The sequence below is a fragment of the Protopterus annectens genome, chromosome 16.part0, assembly GCF_019279795.1.
Source record: "Protopterus annectens isolate FY-2018-M chromosome 16.part0, PAN1.0, whole genome shotgun sequence".
Lineage (NCBI taxonomy): Eukaryota > Metazoa > Chordata > Ceratodontiformes > Protopteridae > Protopterus > Protopterus annectens.
Genome location: NC_056750.1, coordinates 114,048,961 through 114,070,630, shown reverse-complemented (window position 1 = coordinate 114,070,630; position 21,670 = coordinate 114,048,961). Strand labels below are relative to the sequence as shown.

Genomic DNA, 21,670 nt, shown 5'->3' with positions numbered 1-21,670 from the left:
CACATATACGTGCCAAGGGTGTCACCTCACCTATGTGGTGATGCCCAATCCTTTGCCCACCCACCACAAAGTCAGGCTGCTGACTCTTCTGGGATCTCCACTATATTCCTGATCCAGGTGCATCCCCAACATGTGCCTCTATGCCTTTCTTCTTGAAAGAGGTGAGCCAGTGCATCTGCATCATTCCTCTCTCTGCTGTCATTGGCTGCACCTGTGTTTGTGTTGCTAGTTGAACCCAGGTTGCCTGGGTTACAGTCTGACCTTCATCTTTCAGCACCACTGAGCCAACAGTCCTGGAGGTATTTAATGCTTTCCTTTCTAAGATTAAAAAAAAAAAAAAACAATTAGCAGCAATAAAGAATAAACCCAGCCACGGGGGATGCACAAGCCAGTGCATTTCTTTGTACTGGTCCCAAGCCCAGATAAATGGGGAGGGTTGCATCAGGAAGGGTATCCGGCATAAAACTTCACCAAATCATTCATGCGGACAGCAGTAAATGTTTACATACCGGATCAGTCGACGCCCGGGTTAACAATGACGCCACCAGTACTGTTAGCCAACAGGGAGCTGGCGGAAATTGGGCTACTGTTGGCCGAAGGAGGAGAAGAGGGGGAAGGCATGGTCGAAGGCTGGAAGCGAGGAGAAAGGCTAGGATTGTGGTAGTGAGGGTCAGAACTTTGAATGTTGGCAGTATGACTGGTATTGGGAGAGAGCTAACCGATATGATGGTCAGAAATAAACAAACAATTCCACCCAACTTACCTTTAGCAATTTCTTTAAGACAAACTACCTATTCCTATAAGATACACTGGCAAGTTTCAAATATTGTGTGTGCAAGAGACCAGATGGAAGGGGAGTAAGTCTAGGTGTATCAGAGGTGGGTTAAAATTGTTTTATCATGGTGTGGATAGGAGGAGAAATGGTGTAGGAGTTATCCTGAAGGAACAGTATGCTAACAGTGTTTTGGAGGTGAAAAGAGTGTCGGATAGATTGATGTTTATGAAGCTGGAAATTGATGGCGTAATGATGAATGCTGTTAGTGCATATGCTCCACAAGTTGGGTGTGAGATGGATGAGAAAGAAAAATTTTGGAATTAGTTGGATGAAGTGGTGATGACTGTACCCAAGAATGAGAGAGTGGTGATTGGAGCAGATTTCAATGGGCATGTTGGTGAAGGGAACAGAGGGGAGGAGGAAGTGATGGGTAGGTATGGTGTTAAGCAAAGGAATGCAGAAGGTCAGATGGTAGTGGATTTTGTGAAAAGGACGGACATGGCTGTGGTGAATACGTATTTTAACATGAGGGAGGAGCATAGGGTGACATACAAGAGTGGAGGAAGATGCACACAGGTGGATTATATCTTATGTAGGACAGCCAGTTTGAAGGAGATTGGAGACTGTAAAGTGGTGACTGGGGAAAGTGCAGTTAGGCAGCATAGCAGTGTAAGGGCAGCACCAAGGATCACATGGTGGAAATTGAAAAAGGGTAATTGTGAGGTGGAGTTCAGGGAAGAGGTAAGACAGGCGCTGGGTGGCAGTGAAAAGTTACCAAATAGCTGGGTAACTACAGCAGAGCTAGTACGGTTAGAAAGGTGCTTGGTATGACATCTGGACAGAGGAAGGACGACAAGGAGACATGGTGGTGGAATGAGGAAGTACAGGAGAATATACAGAGAAAGAGGTTGGCAAAGAAGAAGTGGGATTGTCAGAGAGATGAAGAAAGTAGGTAGGAGTATAAGGAGATGAGGTGCATGGCAAAGAGAGAGGTGGCGAAGGATAAGGCATATGAAGAGTTTTATGAAAGGTTGGAAACTAAGGAGGGAGAAAAGAATCTGTACCGATTGGCTAGACAGAGGGACCGAGCTAGGAAAGATGTGCAGCAGATAAAGGATAATGAGGGAAACATACTCACAAGCGAGGAGAGTGTGTTGAGCAGATGGAAAGAGTACTTTGAGGGGTTGATTAATGAAGAGAATGAGAGGGAGAGAAGGTTGGATGATGTGAGGATAGTGAATCATGAAGTGCAATGGATTAGCAAGGAGGAAGTAAGGATAGCTATGAAGAGGATGAAGAATGGAAAGGCTGTTGGTCCATATGACATACCTGTGGAAGCATGGAGGTGTTTAGGTGAAATAGCAGTGGAGATTCTAACCAGATTGTTTAATGGAATCTTGGAAAGTGAGATGACACCTGAGGAATGGAGAAAAAGTGTTTTGTTACCGATTTTTAAGAATAAGGGTGATGTGCAGAGCTGTAGTAACTACAGAGGGATTAAATTGATCAGTCACAGCATGAAGTTTTGGGAAATAGTAGTGGAAGCTAGGTTAAGAAGGTACGTGATGATTAATGATCCGCAGCATGGTTTCGTGCTGGGAAAGAGCACTGCAGATGCGATGTTTGCTCTGAGAGTGTTGATGGAGAAGTACAAAGAAGGTCAGAAGGAGTTGCATTGTGTCTTTGTAGACTTAGAGAAAGCATATGACAGGGTGCCTAGAGAGGAGTTGTGGTACTGTATGAGGAAGTCGTGAGTGTCAAGAAGTATGTAAGAGTGGTACAGGATATGTACGAGGGTAATGTGACAGCGGTGAGGTCTGCGATGGGAGTGACAGATGCGTTTAAGGTGGAGGTGGGATTACATCAAGGATCAGCTCTAAGCCCTTTCTTATTTGCAATGGTGATGGACAGGTTGACAGACGAGATCAGACAGGAGTCCCCATGGACTATGATGTTTGCAGATGACATTGTGATCTGTAGTGAGAGTAGGGAACAGGTGGAGGAAACCCTGGAGAGATGGAGATATGCTCTAGAGAGAAGAGGAATGAAGGTCAGCAGGACTAAGACAGAATATGTGTGTGTGGATGAGAGGGAGGATAGAGGAATGGTGATGCAAGGAGAAGAGGTGGTGAAGGTGGATGAATTTAAATACTTGGGATTATTAGTTCAGAGTAATGGTGAGTGTGGAAGAGAGTACAGGCTGGATGGATTGGGTGGAGAAGAGTGTCAGGAGTGATTTATGACAGACGAGTACCAGTAAGAGTGAAAGGGAAGGTCTACAAGAGGGTAGTGAGACCAGCTATGTTTTATGGGTTGAAGACAATGGCATTGACAAAAATTCAAGAGTCAGAGCTGGATGTGGCAGAGTTAAAAATGTTAAGATTTGCACTGGGTGTGAAGAGGGTGGACAGGATTAGGAATAAGTATATTAGAGGGTCATCCCAGGTTGGAAGGTTTGGAGACAAAGCCAGAGAGGCAAGATTACATTGGTTTGGATGTGCTGAGGAGGGATGCTGAGTACATTGGGAAAAAGATGCTAAGGATGAAGCTACCAGGTAACAGGAAAAGAGGAAGGCCTAAGATAAGGTTTATGGATGTGGTGAGAGAGGACATGCAGGTGGTTGGTGTGAAAGAGCAAGATGCAGAGGACAGGAAGAAATGGAAACAGATGATCCGCTGTGGCAACCCCTAACGGGAACAGCCGAAAGAAGATGATGAAAGAATACAGTCAGGAATTACTATCAGCTTGGAAAAAATCTGTCATGTATTCCATCAGTTGTTCTTTATAAGAAACCAATGTTTATTAGAAATAAGATATGCTTATATTATTAAGCTATACAGTCAAGTCAAAGACTGATTTTTCTAAAATGCGTGACTAATTCATAAGTCTTACAATTATTTGAGGTATAAGAAATGATCTTGCTTTTAATGCCAAAAATGGAGGGGTAAGAAATCATCTTGCTTTTAATGACAGAAATGCAGGTATAAGAAATTATGTCAAAATGCAGTATTCTGAAATTTAGCAGAAATCCCTGCCACTTTGATATACTACTGATGGGCAACAATTAAAAGTTGACAAAATAAAAAAAAAGACCTTGGTACCCTTGTAAGTTATGACCTTTCATCTAATACCCCTATAGCCTGTTCTGTCTACAAAGCATATGGAGTTGCCCACTTGATCCTTTATTGGGATCAGAACCATGTCAGTGAGTTAACTGTCCTCCTTTACACAGCTATTAGCAAACTAGTTATAAAATACTTCATTATGTTCTATAAACTACTCACATATCATCTAGTGTCAATTGGAGAAAGTACAACAATTCCAGATAAATGAATCAAATTATTTTAAAGATTGTCTTACACAGCAACTCACTTTTATTTACCTTATGGTCTTCTTACAAGAGGTCTATGCCTAAACCTATGAACACCCTGCACCAATACATGGAAAGTAGCAAAGGACATCTGGTAATTGCACTGTAGCCCATAAGACTGATACAGATGTGGTCAGGATATGAGAAATGAAGAAGCAACTTGCCATCAACTTTTAATACTTTTTTCTGAGGGTTGGTGACAGCAGCTAGTTATATTACTTAGGGACAAAGGTAGCATGGCTTCCTACATTGGGTTTATGGGGATGCATAAAATGTCTAAAAGTGTACAAGTCTCCATGCACTATTTTGAAGTATTTAAGGGAACAGACCGAAGCTTGTGGAGACAGATGTTGCTTAACTGTGAGGACAAACACTGAAATTACAAATTATATTCAAAGTATTTTCCTTGGAAAAGCACTTAATGCAAAAAAAAAAAAAAACTGGGCTGTAATGCTTGGGAGACACTTGGTATGATTTAAAGGATTCATGTTGTGCAGTTACAAAATGGCTCAGTGGCTAATATTGTAGCAAAAGTAAAATTAATGTTCAGAGCAGCAAAACTAATGGCATAGAGATAAAATGTGTGCACTGTCACAAGGAAAAGCCACAAAGGGAGCTCATACAGTCATACCCTCTGTTAATTTGTGCTCATGAAGGTCACCAAACTTTTTTTTTTTAGATATAAAATGACACAGTATTACATTTAATAATGCTGACATGACTAACATATGCACTAACAAAGCTTCAGTGTGAGTACCTCACTAAATATTAAAAACATAATTTGCAAAGAGCTGAATATATATATCGACTTACTGATATCTTACAAGGATATTCTGACGTGCTTACTGACTTGTACTGTCTACAAGGACCCTATCATTTTAAAATTTCCCACAAGACAGTTCCAGTAATTCATACTCTATGAAGAGTCCCAGTTACAGTCATAGGAATTACTGAGTAGGAATTGATGTGCGAGGAAGCTATGAGAGTCATAGTTAAGCAGAAAGAGCCAAAAGAATGAGTAAAAAGCATAGTAACAGTCCTAAAACAAGACAAGCTGAGAATAAGTATCGATCTCCAAGAGAAAAAGGTTAAATGGATTATTATCCACTTCAAACAATTGAAGACGTTACCATTATGCCAACGAGTTTTGTCAGAATTGATCACATGAGGATAGGTAAAAGTTGTATACCTTCAGCAGCCCTCTGGGTAGATATAAATTTCTAAAGTTATTTTTCTGAGGCTTGTCAGTTCCAGAAGTGCTCCAGTGAGACGTTGCTAAAATGACCGAAGGGCTAGATGGAGCATTCAGTGTAACTGATGATTTTCTAGTCTGTAGACATACTATACAAAAGCATGCCTTGTGTGTGTTTTTTATAAGACAGATTAAGGCAAATGATTTGAAGCTGACTAAAAGTAGGTGGCAAACCTGTGTAACTCCTTACAAGTGCAAGTGCCATGTCTAAAGGTCTCAAACCTGATTCTGACAAAGTGAAAGCAATTGTGAATATGCAGAGAAAAACTTGTGATAGATCATCTTTTGTGTTTACTCAGTATGCGTTTGGACAAAGAAAAAAAAAAAGATAAAATCTTAGAAATGTTTAAAACACCGGTCTCTGAAGCACCTAAAGTGTGATTTTGTGATATGTTACAACATTTTACCTTTGCAGGTGCATGCTAGTCAACAAGGTCCTGGTGCAGTAACTACTGCAAAAAGGCAATCCAAAAGCTTATGGATCGAGACCTTTGAATGAAGCTCATAAAAAAGGCAATGTTAGTCATAGTTTAGGTTGTCTATATTTAAAAAAAACTGATATTATTATTTGCTGAAAACAAATGCAATTTTATAATGAAAGTATATACATTTTACAAGAAACCAACATTATATAATTTCATAAAAAACACACCAAATACAACAATAAACATCATCTAATCACTATTAAAAGATGTAGTGAATAATGTATTAAGCAGTCTACATAAGTGACTTATTACATATTTAATTGTCTTAATATACGATCATCCCTCCTTAATGAAATTTAGAAAAGAAAAAAAAAAGACTTCTTAACAAATAGTGACAAAATGCTATCTTTCCAATCAGTATCTAACTAGGCAAATAAAGCATATTAGTAATGTACATGACCTGTACTGTAACTGTTAGATCTCAGGGTCATATTAGCTCACTAATGTAGCAATATTTGATTGGCTAGGGTGTGTGTTTGTGTCTATTTATGGTGAAAAAAGTGAATGCAAAGCATAGAAAATACCCTCTTCCCTCACCTCCTTTGGGTGATCTGGTGTATCCACAGGGCGATGGGCCCCAACATGTGTGTGGGTTAGGTATGTCATGCAGGAAAGGGATCGTTACATGTGGAGGCTTCCAGGAGAGCTTAACGTAAAACTTCAAAAATTATCTAGAAGGAATACCATATTCCTCTTTGGTAATCCTGCCATGATCCCATGAAGAATGTCTACAAGTATGGAAAATGAGGGGGTCTTGCTAGTCGTGGGAGGACTTCCACCACTTAAATATGTAGATAATAAATGTTAGCACCACTATTCTAATCCAGAGTATAATAGGTGTGGAAGGTTAGTTGTTACAGATAAGCAGCCTACTAGCCAAAAATCTGTTCAATCTAAGGCAGGAATAGACATCTTTCCAGACCAGCCTATAGCTTCATGGAGTGTTCCCCACTTTTCCAAAATATATGGGTGGGCCCAGATCATGTGAAATGTGTCCATGTTCACCACAATTCCAGCAGGTACTAGTGGTTGCCTACTTTCTTCTAAACAACCTGTTTGAAGCATGTTGACACCTGTGCATTAAGTTGAACATGGTGACTTGCAGAGTAATGGGTATGCCCTCAGTGAAATTCTTTTGGAGTGCTGTGGCCCATACTGGTGTGGGGTACATAACCTTCAGAAAGTTTAACCATTTGTCACAAGGCCAGTCCCTATAGAAGTATTGTAAGGAAATGCCTTCTTACAGAACATACTGATTCATAGGGTTTGGGGCAAATTGCTGTTGGAATGGAATGTCAGAGTGGGGTATTGAATCTTGTTTCACTGAACCCTATTAGCTTTAAATTTCTTAGCCAGCCCTTTTAGTTAGAGGTATTGCCACCATAGAATATTGCCATTACCTAGTCTTGATTTTAACTTTATGAAATCCATCAGACTATGTGTTTTAGGCTAACGATGTGCAGAAAACAACATGATATCTGCTTTTACTCAGGTATTCCTGTGAATCATGGAGCATTGATTCTGAATTGAGGGGGTCCCATATTTGCCGCAGTAGTAGCTTAACTTTGATATCCATATTTCACTGAATAATTGTGCTTTTCACCCATGATTCCCAACTCCCTAGATCCTAAAATGTGTTTGCTTCTGAAAAATATTTGGAGGTTCCTAGGTTATGAATCAAACTTAGTTCTACATAGAATCAAACAGGGGTTGGTGCTCTGCAACTGCGTCATTGCACTTCTTTAGGTTAGGTAAGCCTGCTCCCTCTTGCTTTGTGGAAAAGAAAACTTTGTCTACTAACTCTGGGGTGAGAGCCATCTCAAATAAAGCTTGCTATCAGCTTTTGGAACTGTTCAACATATCTGAGTTTATACAAATGTGGGAGATGCCTCAACAACAATAAGAATTTTGGTAAAGCGTACATCTTAACCATCAGTATCTTTGTGAGGAAGGGAAAACTGGATTTCCTCCAAAAGGCTATTTTGCTGGTTAACTCCCACATTAGAAGTTTGCAGCTGTTATCTATCAGTTTAGAAGGTTCATATGGGATATCTATACTTTTATCACCATATTCCATTAATTAAGCATTGCAAGTGGTGTAACAACTGCTGTAGATTTCTTGGAGAGTGGGAAAAGTTGAGTCTTCTGTGAGTTGACGGCTATACCTGTGTATTGAGCCAATGCTTAAAACAGGAGATAGCCGTAAAGATGCTGTCCCTGGGGTTGAAAGACCCAGACCACATGGTCATCTGCAAACCAGATGGAAATGATCTCACTCTGTGGATTTATACTCAGCTTGAATTCTCTTACAGAACATGACCAATATGTAATATATATCTCCATTACAAGTGTGATTAAACGTGGGTTGAACAGGCGGCCCTGTCTCAGACCTGTTTTCAGTTGAATGGGGTATGATACGTACAGCTGAAAACCCTTGCTAGTGAATCTGTTTAAAGCCGTTACCATTCATCGGTACACAATAATGGGAAGTTAATGTAGGTAAGAATCGTTCATATTACATGCTACTTCACTGAGACAAAGGCTTTCTTAAAATCCAGTAATATAGCCAAGCCTGAATGATTTGTGTACCAGCACCATTTTTGGAAGTCCAACCTAACCTAATGAGGTCCAGGTTACCTGGTCTAGTTTTGAGAAAGCTTTGTTGGTATGTAGAAACTAATTTGGAGGGTATGTATAACTGTCTAATAGTTAGAATCTTAGTGTACATCTTCAACTCTTCTTCTTCTTCTCTTTCGGCTGCTCCCGTTAGGGTTGCTACAGTGGATCAACTGTTTCCATTTCTTCCTGTCCTCTGCATCTTGCTCTGTCACACCAACCACCTGCATGTCCTCTCTCACCACATCCATAAACCTTATCTTAGGCCTTCCTCTTTTCCTGTTACCTGGCAGCTTCATCCTTACATCTTTTTCCCAATATATCCAGCATCCCTCCTCAGCACATGTCCAAACCAACGTAATCTCGCCTCTCTGACTTTGTCTCCAAACCGTCCAACCTGAGCTGACACTCTAATATACTGATTCCTAATCCTGTCCATCATCATCACACCCAGTGCAAATCTTAACATCTTCAACTCTGCCATGTCAAGCTCTGACTCCTGCCTTGTCAGTGCCACTGTCTCCAACCCATATACCATAGCTGGTTTCACTACCCTCTTGTAGACCTTCCCTTTCACTCTTACTGGTACTCGTCTGTCACAAATCACTCCTGAAACTCTTCTCCACCCACTCCATCCTGTCTGTACTCTCTTCTTCACCTCTCTTCCACACTCACCATTACTCTGAACTAATGATCCCAAGTACTTAAACTCATCCTCCTTCACCAACTCTACTCCCTGCATCCTCACCATTCCTCTATCCTCCCTCTCATTCACACACATATATTCTGTCTTAGTCCTGCAGACCTTCATTCCTCTCCTCTCTAGAGCATATCTCCACCTCTCCAGGGTATCCTCAACCTGGTCCCTACTCTCACTACAGATCACAATGTCATCTGCAAACATCATAGTCCACGGGGCCTCCTGTCTGATCTCATCTGTCAACCTGTCCATCACCATTGCAAATAAGAAAGGGCTTAGAGCAGATCCTTGATGTAATCTCACCTGCTCCTTAAACGGATCTGTCACTCCCAGTGCAGACTTCACCACTGTCACACTACCCTCGTACATATCCTGTACCACTCTTACATACTTCTCTGCCACTCCTGACTTCCTCATACAATACCACAACTCATCTCTAGGCACCCTATCATATGCTTTCTCCAAGTCCACAAAGACACAATGCAACTCCTTCTGACCTTCCCTATATTTCTCCATCAACAGTCTCAGAGCAAACATCGCATCTGTAGTGCTCTTTCCCGGCATGAAACCATACTGCTGATCGCTAATCATCACCTCCCTTCTTAACCTAGCTTCCACTACTCTTTTCCATAACTTCAAGCTGTGACTGATCAGTTTTATCCCGCTGTAGTTACTACAACTCTGCACATCACCCTTATTCTTGAAAATAGGTACCAAAACACTTTCTCCACTCCTCAGGCATCCTCTGACTTTCCAAGATTTCAGTAACAATCTGGTTAAGAACTCCACTGCCATTTCTCCTAAGCACCTCCATGCTTCCACTGGAATGTCATCTGGACCAACAACCTTTCCATTCTTCATCCTCTTCATAGCTGTCTGTACTTCCTCCATGCTAATCAGTTTCACTTCATGATTCACTATCCCCACATCATCCAACCTTCTCTCTCTCTCATTCTCTTCATTCATCAGCTCCTCAAAGTGCTCTTTCCATCTGCTCAACACACTCTCCTCGCTCGTGAGTATGTTTCCCTCACTATCCTTTATCACCCTTACCTGCTGCACATCTTTCCCAGCTCGGTCCCTCTGTCTAGCCAATCGGTACAGGTCCTTTTCTCCCTCTTTAGTGCCCAACCTTTCATACAACTCTCCATATGCCTTATCCTTGGCCATCGCCACCTCTCTCTTTGCCATGCTCATCTCCTTATACTCCTGTCTACTTTCTTCATCTGTTTGACAATCCCACTTCTTCTTCACCAGCCTCTTCCTCTGTATACTCTCCTGTACTTCCTCATTCCACCACCAGGTCTCCTTGTCCTCCTTCCTCTGTCAAGATGTCACACCAAGCACCTTTCTAGCTCTCTCCCTTACCATCTCTGCTGTAGTTACCCAGCCATTTGGTAACTCTTTACTGCCCCCCAGTGCCTGTTTTAACTCTTTCCTGAACTCCACCTCACAATCACCCCTTTTTCAACTTCCACCATTTGATCCTTGGCACTGCTCTCACACTTGTCCTCCTCTTCTTGATCACCAACATCATCCTACCGACCACCATTCTATGCTGCCTAACTACACTTTCCCCTGTCACCACTTTACAGTCTCCAATCTCCTTCAGACTGGCCCTCCTGCATAGGATATAATCCACCTGTGTACTTCTTCCTTCACTGTTGTATGTCACCCTGTGCTCTGCCCTCTTCTTAAAATACGTATTCACCACAGACATGTCCATCCTTTTTGCAGAATCCACTACCATCTGACCTTCTGCATTCCTCTCCTTAACACCATACTTCCTAATGCCCTCTGTTCCCTTCACCAACATGCCCATTGAAATCCGCTCCAATCACCAGTCTCTCACCCTTGGGTACACTCACCATTACTTCATCAAACTCACTCCAAAATATTTCTTTCTCATCCATCACACACCCAACCTGCGGAGTGTATGCACTAACAACATTCATCATTACAACATCAATTTCCAGCTTCATAAACATCACTCTATCCGACACTCTTTTCACCTCCAAAACACTCTTGGCATACTGTTCCTTCAGGATAATCCCTACCCCATTTCTCCTCCCATTCACACTATGATAGAACAATTTGAACCCACCTCCTATACACCTGGCCTTACTCCCCTTCCATATGGTCTCTTGCACACACAATATATCAACCTTCATTCTCTCCATCATATCAGCCAGCTCTCTCCCTATACCAGTCATACTGCCAACATTCAAAGTTCCTACCCTCACTACTACACTCCTAACCTTCCTCCTCTCTTTCTGGTTTCGGGCATGCCTTCCCCCTCTTCTTCTTCTTCTCCTCCTTAGGCCAACAGTAGCCCAATTTCCGCCAGCACCCTGATGGCTAACAGTACTGGTGGTGGTCATTGTTAACCCAGGCCTCGACCGATCCGGTATGGAAATCTGTATTGTTGTCCGCATATGTTATTTGGCAAACGTTTTACACCGGATGCCCTTCTTGACGTAACCCTCCCCATTTATCCAGGCTTGGGATCGGCACGAAGAAATGCACTGGCTTGTGCATCCCCAGTGGCTGGGTTGTATATCTTCAACTCTAACTGAATATAAAAACAGAGCCCTCTCTTCTAATTATTGAATTATTTGTTATATTCAATTAGAGTTCAATTAGAGTATATCATCAACTCTAATTGAATATAACAAATAATTCAATAATTAGAAGAGAGGGCTCTGTTTGTTTTAGCTTTCAGCAATATTAAAACCTTGGCTTCCTGGGAATGTTTAGGAAAATGACTTTTCACACTCTTGGAAAATTTTATCAGTGGTTCCCACAGTAAATTCTTGTACTTTTAAGGAATTCCAGTGTGTTGCTGTGTTGCCAGTAAAGCCTGCAGCTGTCCCGGGTGACAGGATATCTATAGCACCAAAACTGTATTATTTGATATATCCTTACTTGTAGTGGTCTGGCTCCAGTAGTTTCCCCAACCTTAACTTCTCCAGGATTGAGGTAAGGTCAGCCTGACCCTGACCTTCAGGTGCTATCTGGTGGCAAACATATTCTCTGGTGAGGATTTTAATGATGTGCACTGGATCATGTTATAGCACATTGTCCATATCCAAAATGGTTTTAACAGATCTGTCCTTTGCCAAATTCATAATAAATTTCTGCAATGTAACCCCCTTGGTCCAGTAAAAAGTTTTGTACCTGTCCCATTTCTACTGTATTTTGACAAACGTGAGTCATTACACTTTCCTTATTTTCACCTTTTCTGATCTAGTCCTCCTTAGCAGTCAACTGGTAGCACCTTCTAATCCAGTCTCAATGAAAACCCACGGTCTCTCCATGCTATATACCTCTTTACTATTATTCTGCCAGAAATTATTGACATATTGTTCAATACTAATGTTATATACTGGATCTTTAAGTAAAAGTGGCTCTATCTTCCAAGTACAATAATTTGAACATTAAGAACCTTGCTTTAGTTTCACATGGAGTGATGTGTGATCTGACAAAACCATGGGACTTATGTTTGAGTACAGCACAAAGGGGAAAAAAGCTTGTGAACCTAGCCATAAGTCCAACCTGCTGGCTGACCCAACTGATGATGCCATGTCGGAAAATTCCTTCTCTACAGGATGAAAATTCCTCCAGATGTCACAAAGATATAGTTCCTCCATGATGGAGTATATTTGTTGGGATGTCTTTCTGAGCCTAATATTACCTAGAGGTAGCTTACACCATGTTGGATCAAAGACTATTAAAATCCCCTTCCAAAATAATATGATCTGCCCTGTGTTTGAGCCTTAAACAGTTCCATACATTTGGAGTAGAGGGATGATATCATCCTCAATGGGACAATAGTAGTTGCCTAAGATGACACTATCCCAACTAGTCTTTACCGCTATCACACTCCATCTACCCAAATTGTCAGTGAGCTTTGAAATTGTTGTCCAACCCAAAGAGCCATGAATAAGTGTGAAAATGCCCTTTCTAGCTGAATTACAGAGCCTGCAAACCTCTCACTCCTTCCAGGATTTTAGTAAATAATATTTGTCCTTTTTTTTACTTTTACCTCCTGCAAACAAATTACTTTGGCCTTTGAATTGTGCAAAAAAAATGTAAACCCCCTTCCATTTATGTGGTGTACTTTTCACTGTACCATTCCATGAAATCCATAGCATATCCACTACTGGGACTGCAGTGGGCTCCCTGATTAGATCTAGTTCACTTAAACGATTATAGAGCTGTTAACAAGCTGTTTCCTGTGGTTCACTGGTGCAGGGTTTGATTGACTCAGCCTCCATTGTCTAACTGTGTGACTCTGAGCACGTCACTTAACTAGACACCACTCTCAGGCCAAGTGTGAAAAAAGGTCCAGGAAGATCATTGCTCTACCATGGAAAACTAATATAAATAAATACAAATACATAAATAGATTGTCTACATTCAGGTTACAGTGAGTCATGACACCAAGATTCTGGCAGTTGTATGTGTGCAAATTATATAACGGGATTCAAGTTATTCATTCAGTAGAACAAATGGTAAAAATGAGAAAACTGGACCAACCAGCCAGCTGAAGCTAATTTTCTAGTCTCAGTGCCAAGCTTTATGACCTGACTACCCCCCACCCACCCACCCACCCCCTGGTTACACATCACAAACTCAGTAAAGAACAATAAATACATCTCAGCATAAAGTACCAGGAGCTATTGTGTCTGTTAAAACTAAAAATACTGACATAATGTGAAAATATTTTTCAAAAAACATCAGCCTTTGTTTCCAGTATCACAAACCATGATTAACAGGACTAACCATTTAGAGACTAGTACAAGTGCCGTAAGCACTATCCTAGAAAAAGTCAAACGACTAGATAGCACTATTCAGTATATCCCACATGCAATTAAAATTGCTGACGGTTCACCAGTCTCATTCTCATGTCCACTCCCACATGATAACAAGCATTTCTGGTATGGGATAAAAATGAGGAAAGCTTTCATCCCAAAGGAACTACTACATTCTGAGCCATGGGGTGCTGTTGGTCCTTTGAAAGGGTGGAAGCACTTGCCAAAGATGATTCAAGTGTTTCCTTCTCTGAAATCTCTATGTCAGGCCCAGAAAAATCTATTTGCACATTAAAGGATTCTGCTGAGAGAGAAGGCTGTGCAGAGCCATTTCTCAAGTTGTCCTTTCTCAGTGTGGTGTCTCTTATATCCAGTGAGATAATGGTGTTGTGAGTTTGTCTGCAGGCCTTTCTCTCACCTTTATTGGTGTCATTGGATGATTTGGTGGGAGAGGGAGAGTTGGTCTTTCATCTTTTTGGACGTTTAGGCTGTAAGCAACTGGGAAGCTCCTTTAACCTTCACCATGTCTGAAAACAGAGCTTTCCAGACATCCAACTTTGTGCCAATAAAATTTTAAATCTCTTCAGTAGCTGTAAAATTATTGGACTGATTACCCTTATTTATGTGCACAGCTGTGGGGTACTGAAGTTGCAGCATGTAACCCTTCTCTCTGAAATAACACAGATATGGAGCTAGGGCTTTCCATTTTATGAATAATGCCATGCTGTAGTCCGGGACAAGCTGGCTGGTAGATTCTGTAGTCTTTAGGTCAGTTTCTGCTTGTCTAGCTTTCTGCACAATCAGTTCTCTCTCTGAATAGTTCACACATTTGAAAATGAACTGCCTGTGGAAATTATCTTTCTTCTGTCCTGGTGTAATCTGATGGGCTTGTTCTATGATGCGGGGGGTCTAGACTGCCTAAAAGCTTTTTGCATTTCCTCGGCATTGAAACTTCTCAGATTGGCCCCTTCAGCTTTCACTGGTAGCCCCAGTAAGTGCACATTTTTGCTATGAATTCGGTTTTCTACATGATCAATCCTACTTTCCAAAATGTATATTATAATTTTGTGATGTTGTCTGCTGCCTTTGGAGATCTCCTGATTTTTTTGCTAGAAGGATGCTCTACAGATGATTAAATTGGACTTCATGGTCATTAGTGGTTTTCTTTTTATGCAGAATTCCCACTGCAGAAGATTGAAACATTTTTGTGAATAGTGCTAGGGAGTCCTTGATGGCTTTTAAGTCCTCCATAATGCTGTCTGGGATGGCCTCCATCCTAGTCCATTAACTGGCATTCCATTGGGAAATCCTGGAATCTGGAGGATGGCTCAAAGTTAGGTTTTCACACAATCAAAACCAGATGGACAGTAGACAGCTCCCAAAAGAAGTAGGTGACCATTTAAACACTCATTAGCTTTACAAATATAACTGAATATTACCTTTGGTTTAAGCTAGGATGTGTAAACTAGTTGAGGGCGAGTAGTGCTAAAGATTAAGCATCCATCATTTCCGAGTGCTCACAGATGTCTCTCATCCCACTGCTATATCCACTGTGAAGTCAGACCATACACCACTGCAAAATATACTGAAGAGGTACTTGCACTACGTGGCAACAAGACTTTAAAGGATGTTACTGTCTGCAACAATATGACCTGCAAGTCCAGTATAAACTGGGTATGTTAATGTCCATTGCTGATACCTTAAGCAGAGCATATCTGCTATAATGTAAATTGGACTTTTTGAAAAAATATCTGAAAATTGCATACATTGTTTCTCAGTTACATTTCTGTACAGAGGAGTTGTAAGGTTTAAAGCTTGTACGAGGGAAGACTATAAGCTACATTGGTTGTAATGAGAAATGGTTGGGCAGATAGCGCTAAATCATTGCATCCAATCATTCTGGTTTGTTTTTCTTATTCAAGACTTATTATTTTCAGATGACAGTGTCAGTATTCCTACTTAAATGTATGAAGCCACGTTAAGTAAAATGCATACGGCACTTACAGGCGCATCCTATTATAAAGAAAAAGTATGGGATGATCTTTATCAGCCCAAGATGTCTGACACAGATTCAGTAAATTCTGCAGAAATGTTAAATCTGTAAAATATACATGAATCAGAATCAGATGGAAGAAATGATTCCATATGGAATTCTGAATTTACCTTGAATAAAAATAGACAGAGACTTGTTTTGATGCAAATGTACCCATGACATACTGTGTGTGGACTGTTATTCAAAAATGTTCAGAAATGAGCTGCAGAGCGGTTAAAATACTATACTATACAGACACATACATACCAACTCCAACATTGTACAACTGTGGGGAAAGGCCATAGTTCCAATCCCCACTGCAGCACAATTTTGCACCTCTACAATCTACCAGCTGTTCAGTCAATTTATATATATATATATATATATATATATATATATATATATATATGTATAGGTCTATATTAACACACCGAAACCTCACTTACGCAACTCCCTAAACGCTGACACATAAATAGCGAACCGCAAGAATGCCGAACGTCCTGAAGTGCGAAATTCAAAATATCGAATTGCCATAGGTAGCCATCTCTACCACCCGTTGCGTACTACCTACAGAAACAAAATAAATAATCCACACTTCCCCATATCTACACTTCACCAGGTCTATATTATAATCTTGACTGTTTAATGGATCGAATGCATAAAGATCAAACTTTATGCACCGAACCATTAAATAGTCAAAATTCAATAAAAAACAATGTAGAGCAAAAAAAACTAATGAGTGCAGGCAGGGGGGGCAAGCCCCCATGCAGCCCCCACACCCCCCGCTACTTAAATATACCAACTCCGAGATTGTGCTACAGTGCAGGAAAGGGAAATCTTTCCTTTCTGCACCATACTACATTAAAGTGCGATCTCAGAGTTGGTATATTTAAGTAGCGGGGGGTGTGGGGGGTGCAGGGGGGCTTGCCTCCCTTCTTAAATTAGTTAGGGTAAACATTTAAAGTTTTAACTTTTTTTTTATTTTCGAAGTTACGGAACTTTGATAATATGGTGTCGACCATATTGTATTCGATGTTCCGTAACTTCGATGTTATAATATAGACCCCACTTCACCCATATATTCCATACACTAATCAAACATGCATTACACACAAATGTATATAACTATAAACAAACAACACCCAAGAAAGGGAAAAGTGTAATTTATATATATATTCAGCTACACAACTATATTACTATATATGCACTTAACCCTACTTCTAACCCTAAAGTGTAGGGTGCATGTATGAATATATATGCACTTACCTTAACCCGCACCCTAACCCTAAGGTCAGTAACTATTGCACATTTACGTTTGGGAGATACACCGGATAAGGAACAACTATGGCAATTCGATATTTCGAATTTCGCTCTTCAGGACATTCGGTGTTCTTGCGGTTCACTATTTATGTGTTGGCGTTTAGGTATTTGTGTAAGTGAGGTTTCGGTGTTCTAATATAGACCCATATACATACATACATACACACACACAGACACACACACACACACACACACACACACACACACACACACACACACACGCACACACACACACACCTATATCTGCAGATAGAAAATGTTAAATGTAAAATTGTCAAAATGTTTAGATTATGTGGTTCAATGTTTTTAAACTAAGATGTCTTCTGTTTATAATTTGCTTCTACTTCCCATAGTCACATGGGTATTAACTAGGGAAAATTTCTGGTTTCCTTCTGTACTCTAAAGACATTACAGTAAGTTGACTGGTGATGCCAAATTCTCACTAAGTGTAGTTATGAATGTATGTCCTGTGAAGGGCAAGCATTTTGTCCAAGGCTAGTTCCTATCATATACCCATTAAGAAGTAGGAAACATGTGTGTGCGTGTGTTTATATATATATATATATATATATATATATATATATATATATATATATATATATATATATAGAGATATACACACACACATATTTAGCTTCATAGGTTTATAAGTGTATACTAGGCTAAAGACCACCAGGGCCTTTATAAGCCTAGCTCTACAACCCAACCCAATTGATTTCCTGTGTATCATGGACATTTATTAGGAGGGGGCATGTTACTTAGAACATTTATAGAGGTTATGTGAGAGTTATATTAGCTTGGGCATTACTGCCTACCCCTGTTTATCAGGGAGAAAGGGGCCAGACCCAAGGTGAATTTCTGATTTCTCCATTCATCAAGGTTACGTTTAAATAGGGTTTAGGATGACCTCTGGTTCACACAGATGGGGAGCTTGTTCCAGAGCATAAGGATCCTCTGCGACACATATCTGTCTGACCAACATGTCTTACTTTTGTCACAAGCAACATTTAAATCCTTAGATTTGGTGGTTGTGATGTTCATTTTGCAGATGTACAAAAGGTCAATGAAAGCCAGATCTGAGGATGCCTTGTGTGCCAGGCACAGATTACCTCTTAGTAACCTGTAGGAGACCGAATATAGGGTTTTAAGGTGACTGATACAGGACAATGTGTTTATACCATGGATTCTCCTGGTAAAGAAGCTTTGTGGGTGTTCCAACTGTTGCATATATCTGGTTATGCACATGCTAAAGGGAGCATTATACTCAAAGATGGGTTTGATAAAGGCCAAATAAAGTGTCAAAATGACTTCCTTGGACCATGATGCCATGTTTTTACTTATAAGTTGGGTGACAGAGTGATTTTATTGCTACCTTGGCCACATGTTGGTCAAAGGTCAGATTATGTCTACATACGTTCCCAGATTCCTGACTACCTGTTCAATTCTTAGGTGTGTCTTATTGATAGAGTCATTGGCCCGGGTGGCAGTTTTCATAAAAGGCACTACAATGCATTTCTTAGCATTGAGTTTTAATGTGGATTTTGGCATCAGTCACTTGTCTTTGTTAGACCCTTCTGTAAGATGTTTGTGTCTTGGGGTAATCTATGATAACTTCCATTTTGCAGTCATCTGTGAGCATGGTTAGCTAAAGAACCTTGACATTAGCCTTTACCTCTGAGAAGTAGATGCCAAATAGCAGTGATCCCGGCATGCAGCCCTGAAGCAGCCCACCAGTGACTGGTCTCTTAGTGGAGCTGGTCTTACCAATTCTGACTTCCTGGGTCCTGTTTATGAGCCAGTTGACAATCTAGCAAATTATGTAGGGGGTTTATGCCCAGTTTGGTGAGTTTGTAAACTATACCTGGGTGTGGTATCATATCGAATGTGTTAGCCAGTCCAGGTAGGCGGCATGCACCGTTTTCCCCCTCATTCATTGCCTTGATTACCTTCTCAAGGAAGTCCACAATGTTTAGAAGGCTTGATCTCCACTTGACAAAGCCAAAGTGGGTTGTGTCTGGTGCCTGAAGATTGCCTATGTCTTTGTAGACCATTTCCATAAAATTTTTTTTCCATGGCTTTGCATATTAGTCTAGTCAGACTAATAGGTGCGTAGTTTCTGGGGTCAGTTGATGGTCCACCCTTGTGAAGTGGCATAACCACTGCAGCGCTCCATTCTTGTACTACAAAGCCTGTTTGAGGCTATAGTTAAAAAGTGACTCAACTGGTCATGTTTTAAGATATTTAGGAAGCATCTCAGGAAATTAACAGGCCCCACTGAGACTTTGTTTTTGGCCTCAGTGAGCACTGCCAGTACCTGCTCCCTCATAATAATTGTGGGGTGTGCTAGTAGTTATTTCATGGGGGGGGGGGGGTGAAATTTGAGCTGAATTTGTCAGCCAGCAAATTCGCTATGTCACTCTGCTCATTGAAGGTGGCACTGCTGACCACCAGTTTGGCACACTGCTGTGTGCTGCCTTTGAGGTTACTAACATAGCTGGAGAAGGCCTTGTTGTACAGAGGATGACTTTGACTTCTGGTTATTTGCTAGGCTTGCAATAGCCTGGAGACTGGTTGCCTAGTATTTTCCTATGAATCTATAAGGGTATTGCATGCGTCCCAGCATTATTGTGTGTGTGTGTGTGTGTGTGTGTGTGTGTGTGCGCGCGCGCACATATAAAAATCAGTGATATCATTTATACATGCATGCACACAAACACACACACACACACACACACACACACACACCACAGAGGACATGCAGACTCCACATAGCTAAGAAGCCAGCCTGTGCAAAGCACTCTGAAATGGCAATGCTACTTACTGCACTGCAGTGACAATGAGCAGTTGCTTTCACACATCATATTCCTGTCAAACCACCAAAGACAGCCACATAACATGTGTACGTTCTGGGTTTGTGATGGCAAGTGAAAGAAAAACTAGCCAGCTTGTTACTTTTAAATGCAATGCAACAACTCCTCTCACACACAAGCATAATGGCAGTGCTGATGATGTTTGCAGCACTAAAATTGAAATAAATTACAGCCAGCTTGTTAGTCTTGCACCATAATACACAGACATAGCAAATAACAATACACTGTACAACACTAGTGCTGCCACACCAGATCAGTGGCTGATGTTTAACAGTGGTCTAAGAGCAGCAGGGGCAAGTCACTTTTATTTACCTCAGCTTGTCACTGTCTCTGATTTTCCCTCATAATTTTGCTCTGCCCTTCGCAGAATGTTTGATTTGCAGGTAAATCATTCAGGATTCCAGACAGGGTAACACTTGACATGTCTGGACCTACTAAGTATCGAAACATGGAGAGTGAATGGCCAAAAAAGTAGACTTATATATACTAAATCCAAGCTGGCCATTTCCCAGAATACTCCCTTTTCTCTGAGATATGGTGATCTTGCAGTTGGTATATATATTTGAGGATGTAGAGAATGGGTCCCTATTATTTTAGTGAATGCAAGGAATTGCGAACGCTGTTTAGTCGAATGTCATTATGCAAAATGGAAAAATACCGAAAGCATGGAACAGCGATTTTTTTCCTAGGGAAAAAAATCAATGGGCCATTTTTGGGACTTTGCTATTTCCTCCACTGTGGTGCAATCTCGGAGTTGGTATATTTAAGTAGAGAGGGTGGGGGGGGGCACAGCCCACCACATCGGGGAGTGGTGAAGCCCTCACTTTATTTTGTGTTTTGATTTTTTTTTTTTTAACAGATCAGCATTTTTTTTCCTGTGGGAATAAAATTGCTGATCCGTGTGTTCAACATTTTGGGTTTTCGGGGATTGTGGGTCGATTATATAGCGTTTGCAATTCAGTGCGTTCGCTTATATAATATAGACCCTAGGGTACAGGGGGCTCACCCCCCCCCCCCCTGCAAAAAGGCAGGTGAAAGAAGAACAGCAATATTCAATATTAGCTCTTCTCCGGGATTTTCTGTCTGTTTTCTTTTTTTTTTTGGTATGTTGGCACTTGGCATTGTAAGTGCCAACATTTCAATAGGGAGCCTTAAAGACAGTCAATAAACCCAGACATCAGAGTTTCATACTTCTTATTGTCCAAAAATGCATGCTGATACAAAATGTATTAGTCTATTAACTTTTTGAGTGAATTAGAGTAATATTTAAAATGTCTTCCTTATTTTCAGCTTTTATTTTACTATTATTTTTGGTTTTGCCGAGAGTTATAGTATCTGGTGTTCTGCCAGTATTTATAAAACTCCCTGAAAGAGAAAACCATCAAGGATGATTAAAGGGCCCCCCCGCATTCACGGGTATTGCAAGTGCCTAAAG

General features: G+C 40.8%; 1 protein-coding gene across 2 annotated transcripts in view; it reads right to left on the bottom strand.

Moving 5' to 3' along the window:
* Positions 1–21,670, bottom strand: part of LOC122790808 (protein mono-ADP-ribosyltransferase PARP14-like) — a 566,888-nt gene that overhangs the window by 249,415 nt on the left and 295,803 nt on the right. The gene's annotated exons all lie outside the window — the stretch shown is intronic.